The sequence below is a fragment of the Aphelocoma coerulescens genome, chromosome 2, assembly GCF_041296385.1.
Source record: "Aphelocoma coerulescens isolate FSJ_1873_10779 chromosome 2, UR_Acoe_1.0, whole genome shotgun sequence".
NCBI lineage: Eukaryota > Metazoa > Chordata > Aves > Passeriformes > Corvidae > Aphelocoma > Aphelocoma coerulescens.
Genome location: NC_091015.1, coordinates 75,380,579 through 75,390,145, shown reverse-complemented (window position 1 = coordinate 75,390,145; position 9,567 = coordinate 75,380,579).

The following is a 9,567-nucleotide window of genomic DNA, read 5'->3' as shown; positions in this document are numbered from 1 at the left end:
TAAGGACGCCTGGTATCTACTTTCTGCACTTACCATGCGTATTTGTGGGCAGCTTGCCCTGTGTTTTACCCCGCTGAAATAGTCTAGGATCTGTTACTATGGTCCTCTTCCACGGAGTGGCTTTTCAGGAGGAACAGCAGTCTTCCCAGAGCTGGGGTTAAGGCTAGAAAGGAGTGCCACAGCTCTCTGTGTTCTGGTCCTTCTGTCTCATGAGATCAAGAGCAACAGTGTCTCCCACAGCAGTAGATTTCCTGGGATAATTAGTTGATAATTGTGAGCATTTCTGTTCAGCAGTCCTTACTGTAGTTTTCTCTCAGTACAACTGCATTGAACTTAGTGGGGGATTGTTCAAATAAATAGGAAGTGTCCCAGATTTTAACCCAGTAAGTTCCTGTTTTAGAGCAGCGATGTCATGACAAAGAGATGCTTTTGTTCTGATGCATATTTAGCAGAGGTTTGGAACTTTTGCATCCCAAACATATGCAATTAGTGTGGAAAGGAAAAGCCCTCTTCTATGCATCTCACAACACCTCTGGGTGAGGAAGGGCCATTTTGTGTCAGAAGCTGAAATAGGCAGAAGTAAAGGAGGCAGGGAGAGGCATTCCTCTGCCTTGGCAAAACCAGAAAAGGAGATGGGGGAGAACCCCTCGGAGGAGGACTCAGACAAGCACAGAAGGATTAGTCTGTGATATACTGTACAAGGTAACCAGAGCTGAGCCTGGCAACAGGCAGCCCTGTGAAGCACGGCCCCAGTGCTCTGTGTGCAAGGGGCTGTTGTCCATCAGCTCCAGCATGACCCTGCACAGGCTGTTATCACAGCTGTTGGAAACTGTTATGTCAGTGTACCCTTTCAGTCTCCTCAGGAATAGAAGATGCTGTGCTCTTTTGGATTTCTTAATGCCCTGCTTAGTCTGGATCACAAGTTAGTGAGACATTGATAATTTTAACCATGTACTATACAAGCCTATTTGTTTGTATTCCTGGGATGTGGTTTTTGTTTTCGGCGAGTATTTCCAAAGGAAGTTTGTGCAGAAAGGAGCTGGAGTAATTTCTCTTTCCTTACACCTTTATCTTTTTCTGCTAAACATTTTTTTAAAAGAAACTTCTCTGTATGAAGTTTCCTTTTGGCACTGTGTAATATTTTTTCCCAATAATTTTGTAAGGGACAGTGTCAGTTTGGGTTTTACCTTCATTAAAAATGCACCACAATTTGTGCTCTCAACTCTCACAAATACACTGTAATGCCAACTTTACAATTGTATTCCCTGCTTTTCTATCCCTGCTGCTGCTTGATTTTCAGAGAGAAACAGAGAAGCTAAATATTTATACAAGGGAAATTGTATTTACATAATCAATACATGGAAAAAACAGAGAAATAATTCCACCTCTGCTCTTTAAGTTTCAGTAATGCTGCACATAGGCTGTTTCAAAAAGAAGTTGTACCCTTGTCCCAGCTTCAGCAGACATCCCTTTAACTGCTTGCACTCCTTTTAGCCTCCTTTGCATAAAAGAAAAACTCTCATTGTGTCTCAGAAATTCAATATGATATGGAAACCAGATAGGTTGGGTTGGTTTTTTTTTTAAATAAATGTCTTCTGCCCAACTTTAGTATGGCAAGGAAATTTGATTATCACTTGTTGACAGGTATGCAGGTCATGTCAAGTGTTTCTGACATGTCTATTTTAAGCTAAGCTACAATTTGTATTTTGATTATGACAGAGTAAAAATACTTGGACAACAGATAGTATTCGCCTGTGAATGAAAATTGCAACATGCAAGTTGTGGTCAGACAGGCTTCTGTTGGGGAGATGAGGCTTTGATTGGGTCACTGCCCAGAGGTTCTAATTAAAAATAAGGAAAGAAGCAAAACTCCATACCACCCCCACTCTCTTTGAAACAGGAAAACATCAGAGCAACACAGGAGAAATAACATGAAATGACTTGTGGAAGGCAATTGGAGATTTTCTGCTTGCCCATTTTGGTCAAGTGATAAAGTATCCATCTCCTGCTTAACTGTTTCGTTACACAAGCCTGCCTTTCTGCAGCATTGCAAGATGTTTTAAGAATGAAATACCCTCTGGGTCCTGGCTCTTTTGGCTCACAGCAGTGACTAACTCAGTCAGAGTCAGCAGCTGACACCCAGAAGGAAGCTGGTGTGAAGTCAGGAGCAGGGGTCCTAGCTGGCTTGCCAACATGCTGGAATCAGTTGTCCCTTAGATGCCTTTGGGACTCAGTAGCAATAGGATCACTTCACAGCCCTCTGCAAGCCCCAGGTCTGAAACTACGGGTTGTGTCCCTGTGTGGGGTCTGTAATGTTAGGAGCAAAATAAAGAGCCCGGTTAGAGGCCATTTATCTATGCCAATATCTGGGGACACAGGCTCACAAGAAGTGGAGTCCCAACTTGGCTAACAAGGGCTTTAGACTTTAGAGTAGTCCTCAATAGAACAAACTTTAAGTGTTGCTTTCCAAGCAGTTGTCATGTAAAGTCTGGAAGCAAGGACTGTGTTGGTCAGCGTTCAGCTCTCTCTTTGGAAGCAGACTGGTTCTTGGAAGAAAAAAGTTGTCAGAGGATGTGAATGTTTCTGAAGAGGGGGTTGCTGAAATTTTGCTGGATTCAGTGTCTGTTTGGTCTTTATCCAGCTCTGAGCTCAAAGGCAACACTTGTGATAATACATTTTCTTCACCATAGAGACAAATGCACCTCCTGAGGGAAAAAACACTTGCTTTGACATTTCAGCCTGGGAAACCTGTCCTTGACACATGCACAGGCCCTGATGCATGGTGTCTTGGCTTCGCATGCTTACGGCTGTCTGGGAGGTTGGCACCGTCCCTGTTCAAAGGCAGTGGCATGCCAGCACTGCGGTGGCGAGGTCCCCAGTGGAGATGTTTGCACTGGCAAGGCAGCAGAGCATGGCAAATGGCATCTCTATCACAGGAGAGGAAGTTCTCTGCATTAGCCATGGCGTTGTGCACTTGCTCACCCGTGGTAACGTATTTATGTTAGCAAAAGCTCCAATGAGACAGGGGAGAAAAGAAATGAAGCTTATGTTATGTTGTGGCTGCCAGCAGTCACAAACTGCACTGTGGCAGGAAGCTGAGTGTAAGAATCAACTGTTTTCAGACTTTTTCTAGGAGCTGTACTCTTGATTTGCAGAGCTGCCAAAGACCTGCAGTGCTTATGCTTTCAGCTGGATGGGGGAGTCATTCTGGAAATCTGTCCAAGAGATTTAAAATCAAGCCCCTGGATAGTAACAGCACTGCATGACTAAATACTGGTGTCCAAAGGAATAGATAGCACAGAAAAAGTGACTGGGCACAGAGGTGACCAGGCTGGAACATAAATCATTAATAGGAGAGAAAAGGTGAAGCACAAATGAGGGGAATATTCGTATTCTACAGTATTGCTCCTGTGGTTCTGCAGCCATAGTCACCGTTGCATAACACTGACTGGCCAAGGCTCTGTAAAAACTCAACCCAAACAAATGTACTCTTGGCTTCAGTGGTGAGGCTCTGATAGTTTTGGAGAGTTCAATAGAGCCAGCTTTACTGCCTGTTTGTGTTTCTTCACCACTATAGTTCTTCTTCAGGAGAATAAGTGCTTACTGACTATCTGATTACAGAGTTGAGGTTATAGGCCCATAAAACTAGAGGACACTAAGAGATAATCTCTATGTGTGACAGCAAGATGAGCAATCACATCCAAACACAAACTATGCCATTAGTATTACTTACTTTTAAAGCACCATTATCCCTGCATTTTTCTCTCTCATTAACAATTAGTCATTCAGACTCTTGAGAACTTTAATATGATAATCCCTACAAGCTCATCAGGCAAATCTCACACGGTCGCGATGTTCCATGCAAGATTTATAAGATGGAACTGGCTGGATGCGAATGTGGGAGTAACGGTCCATAAGCAAATGTGACATAAAAAGAAGTCAGCCAGGAATGCTCCCTACTGAACTCAGAAAGCATGGCTGTAGTGGGAGATGCTGTTATTTCAAAATGGCTTTCATCTATCGGGGTGGAAGGGAGTCATTTTATCATAGGAGAAGAAGCAACTGCATAATGTCCATGGTATTTACACACTGGTCAGTGAAAGTCAGCCCCTGGTTTTGAAATTGTGTAGCTGTATGCATTTTCTATTTGAATGCTCTGTTAGGAGAGCCTGTGCTCCTCCACTCCCTCCCCCTTCTTTCCCTTCTTTTCAGCAAAAAGAGACCTCACCAACAAAGAGAAAATAGATTGAAAGCTCTTGCATCCAGACTCTTTCAAGCAAAGCTTGAGAGAGACTTTGGCACATAATGTCTCTAACATTATGTTCACTGCCCTTAGAAAGCAATAACCTAATACATTCTGCTGGCAGTTAGCAAGTGCAGTGATTTCAACAGAGATGAGAGAAGAGAGGACAAAGAAAGAATATGCTTAGAGCATCCCTTTCACTATGAACCTAGGGGCCAGCTGGAGTGTTTACAAAGCTCTAAGGCCAGCCAGCAGGGAGTTGCAATAATCTAATTTTAATTATGTGACAAAAGCATGAAGAATCATTTCAAGGGCTAACAGACGAAAACGTTTGCAGCCTGCCAATATTCCTTAGATGGTAAAAGAAGACAAGTTAACTCACAGAATTTAGTTGTTTCTCAAAAGACTAAGTGGGATCTATCACAACTCCCTGCCTGCTGTTGTTAGAGAACAAACTGGTTGCCAGAAAAAGGCTTTAGATGTCAAAGAAAGTTCCCAAGAGGCATGTAGGAAAAGCTGCAATACCTATGCTCCTCTTATTAAATAAAAGTTATACCCTATCAGCAAGAAAACAAAATCCCATAATCACGTTTAACTGGCTGATACAAAATACTGTGTATACAAATATACGTATACTATACATATGTATAATAAGTATAAATTGATAGACCTGCAGTCTGAGTTCTCCAGGATCACACTAATAAAACAGCTGTTTTGCTGTCCTAAGAAAAGCACAGAAAAGAAAGGAGAGGGAAAGGGAAGGAGAGGGGAAGGAGAGGGGAAGGGGTAACGTGCAAGGGGGAAAGGGCAAGGCCCAAGTCTTCCTGCTTTGCACACATCCCAGCTTTTTGGCAGAAAGAGAGTGCTGTCTGTTGACAATAACAGAACAGAGTTCACAGCAATGAGCCAAATAATTTTGACTCCACTGCACAGAGGGTCATAGTGACAATGTGGGCAAACCAGTAACATTTCATGCTAGCAGAAGATGAATCCATAGGTACTATTGTAGGATTTTCTTTCTGGATGAAGACTGAATCCAAACACTTAATACAAGATTATCCTTAATTTTATTTTTCAGTAATACCTTACGCTCTCCTCATTCTCTTTAATCTGCTGTTGCATAGGGATTTCGTGCTTTGATTTTATTATTGCTTGAGACATCTAGTAGGGAACAAAATTTCAGTCTTTTGGAAAGGAATTATTGGAAACACTGCATTTTCAAGCAATTCACATTCAATAATTTAACAGTCACTGGGGCTTCATGGGAACTTTCACATAATGGCATAGCTTGTTTCAGAGCTTAGTGATGCGCTTGAGCTGTTCCCCTTGCCACAGCATCACTTTGATGACAATGATACACAGGATGCCAGAAAGTGCAGGTAGCCTGGTTTTGCTTCTACTCTTCATTGTCCCATTAAGTGGAATAACATGCTGCTAAATAAATGCCTGGCTTTCAAGTTCAAGAAATGTTTATAAATGGTAAAATCTTTAGTTAAAGTACCTTATCATAATTCAGAACAACTGTCATTTGAAATAGGAGCATAGTGCAATAATATGTATATTTTAGGCAAATTCAGAGTACTCACTATTTTAGGATAGTCCTGTTTACATCTGGGTCTACAGTTTTGCAGAGAGAGTGTATTGTCTCCTGTATAGCCAACAGAAAAGCACGTGAAAGTGATGCAATATTTATTGTGCATATCCTCAAAATCAGTGTGGTTCTCTCCATAGAATCAATTAGGTCTCTCTGTTGAGAGACTTTTATAATGAAGGCCTCTACACAAATACAAATGATGACTAATAAGGCATTATACAAATCCTCATTAATAAAGTAACAAACAAAACTAAAATTCTCTGCTAACATCCTATACTCTTTTCTTCTTTAAAATAGTCTCAGTGATAATCATTACTAAATTGAACCTCAGAGTAATTATTCACAGCAATCCTGCCAGCGGATATTGCCATGTGCAAATTACTTTTCCCCATTATGTGACAGTAATGTTCTTGTTCCTGATCAATATTGCCATTCATATTTGCATAACTTGAGGTCTTTTTCTGTCAATTTAGCCACTCTTGCTTGGGTTTTCCTTCCAACACCAAGTGCTTTTGGCTCAGGTTAATAGTGTCTTTTTGCATTTCTCTGGAGTAGGATTTTAAGGTGTGATTTAGCGTTCCTTTGCTTATTTTCAGCCTTTTCCTGGCCCAGGTTTTAACGCTGACATCTTGCATACACTTTGAAAATAAGGGTGCTGTCACATGTTGATATGTTCTGCCATCACACCTTGAATCAGGACCAGCTTCAGGCACAGATAAAGCAGGCAATCTCCTGTCTCCAGTCCTCCGTCCTCCTCAGTGACTGCCCGTGGTACCTGTGCTGGAGGAGATGAGAATGAGCCATTTGACCACTCTTTGCTGTTTGGGCATCAATTCTTGTTACCGGTGACTGAAGGGGAACAAGGTGAACAACACAGTAATTACTGTTTGTGTGGGCTGGGCTTGGCTCTCCCTTGCAGCTAAAGTCACTGATGCATCTCTTGAGAGGTGCTACTGAGGCTATTGAGAGATGTAGCAGGATGCTACATTGGGTCTTAAAATGCAAAATAAATTGTTTTTGCAGCTAAACAACAACCATTAGCCTGTCAATGCTTGAATTCAGCTAAATGCCAAGTTTACATGAGTAAATGAAACTTGTTTTTGAGTCCTTCTAACCAAGCTGTAAGCTGTTCCTGCCTCCTTGGGGCATATCTTAGGCATAAAGTCAGATGGGTGAATTCTGGGCAAATAATTGGATTCATTTAGGAAGTGCGTTAGGGAAGGGAAGAGTGGGGGGAAAATTAGGAGAAGAATTTGGGGTTGTCATCAGCTTTCTGGTGATATAAATGTTTGTATAAAGGTTTATGACTAACTGCTGACATGAATAATTCTTCAAATAGCTCTCACGCAAACATTATATACTCTCCTGATATTTTCTTAGTAATCTGGTGAGGGACATCTGCAGTTTCTGGAAAACTGAAGTAATTTGCCATGAAATTGGCAAACTAGGGCAGGTTTTGATAAACAGTCCAGAGGGAAAAAAACAAGGACAAGTAAGGCCTTAAAACAATTGTTATTTTCAAAACAATCCATTTAACTTTTCATTTTAGAAGTGACCCTCTTTCATTTTTAGAGTGAATTTTCAAATGTAGGGTCTTGAAGCTAGATTGAATAACTCCATATGCAACCCACAGGATTTTTTTTCTCTTATTTGATGCAGAGCCTGAAGTGAAAAGTCCATTATTCAATCAGTTCCAAAGGGTGTGAGTTTCAGAAGCCAGAACAGGTTACTGAGATGGGAGGACAGGGCAGAGTGGAGGGAGTGATAAGCTCAACACTAGCTGTTGGTTGACATTACAAAGATTGTTTTTGTCAAGGGAAGAGGTGGAAATATTCCCTCCCCTTTTCTACTTTTTGTTCTTTAAAGAAAGATGAAGTCCACACTGGCATTCCCAAATGCTTAAAAGCTATTCACTTTGGCATTCCTCTTTCCCTCCAAGTTACCCTAAGAATCATGAGACTGTTTCCTAACAATATGCTTTTTCCTTTCCAACAAGATAACTTTTTCTTTCACTGGGAAAATGCCTGAAACCCAGACCAGATGCCTTGTGAAAATTTCTCCCCCTTCATATACATTTTGAGTTGTCTAATGTTAGGGACACCCTATATTGGGAATCTTCTAACACCAAGGAAGACCAGAATCTTTGTGCACTCTCAGCTATGAAAAAGCTGTGATATTTTTGTAAGGCAGACAAGGTGTAATGCACTATCCATAATTAAAAAGAAAGGTCTGGTTTTGATTTTGTTGACTGAAGTCCTCAGCAGTCAAATGATAAGTGGGATACTGTGGACTTACAGATCCTTAATGAAAAACTTCAAAAAGAATGCATATTAGTCAAAACTGTTAGACAAAGAATGTATAAAAATCTAAGAATATAACTAAGAATGTGGCCCCCAGTTATCCATCAGTATTAATTGCACTGAATCCAAAGAGCCGTGTAATACGGCCCAATGTTTCAGCCCTACCCAAGGCACACTTGCGTCTTCACAAAGTACTGACCTGGCATCAGCTTGTCAGCTCAGATTCCAAGAGGGCTATCTGGTAACTTCATGGATTGAACGTAAGCAGGGAGAGTCCAGACGTTTACCCACTGCTCCATCTAGTGCTTGTTTTCAGTATCCTATAGGATCGTGAAATATCTTTTTCTTTTGAAGGCTGATATGGATATGCCTAGGAGCAGCTTAGTTGCTGGGGAGCACTTGTAGTCCACTGACTTCCTAGCTCATGAGGGCTATCCAGCAGAAAGTTTTTTCTTTAGTGGCCTCTCTTTTTTTCTTTTTCTTTTTTTTTTTTTTTTTGCCTGTCAGCCATCAAGTGTCCCCAAAGAGTGGTTGAACTGCCTTTGCAAAGTGGTGATCTTCCAGGAACTCTTATGGGAAAAAGAATATGGTAAAGTATGACACTTATTGATAAATTGCTAGAGCTGGTGGTAACAACCAGTATTTGTGACAAGCAGACTGGGTATAGTTTAATGAGTTTCATATTTAATATGACTGTTTATTAACTAATGTAGCCTGTTTCTAACAGGTCAGTGTTAAATCATGGGATAATTATAAGTATTTTGGTAGTATAGATCAAAGGCACATAATAGAGAGGATAGAGGAAGGAGTACTACACTGGTCAGAAATGTGAGGAAAACATTGTTTCAGACAGATGGTGCTCACTCTAGTAATTTAAAGTGTCAAGGAAGATTTCTGAGGATTAACAAACTTGTCATGAGTTCAGTTGTCCGAACAGCCTCTGGAAGTTGTTCCATTGGCCAGCTAGCACTGTCCCAACAGCTCCCAGACACAATTCAGAAGATACTCTGGATCAAGGACCGTTTAATAGGCTATATGTTGGCATTCCATGCCACTTGATCCCAGGAATGTTTAATTTCCCACTGTAGAGGAAGTCACAGTGTAACACAGTCTGTTACTGAGGATTGTGATCCCTTGTAGTCCCAGACTGAGAGCTTTGGCTCAGTAATTCCAACTCTAATAGCTCATTTTTTTTAGCTCTAGGCATCCAGGGAGTGTAACAGGAAAGGTAATGGCTCTCAGAACTAAGTGAGACTACAACTTCAGATGGAAGTTTTAGTTCCAGCTGGACTTTCTGCAGCAGGATCTTACTCATTTGATTTTTAAGCATGACTCTAGTCTAAACAGCTCTCAGAGATGCCATCACCAGTAACCATTACCTTCTATATCACTAGCTGGCTTTAGTATCTTCCAGAATATAAACAGAATGA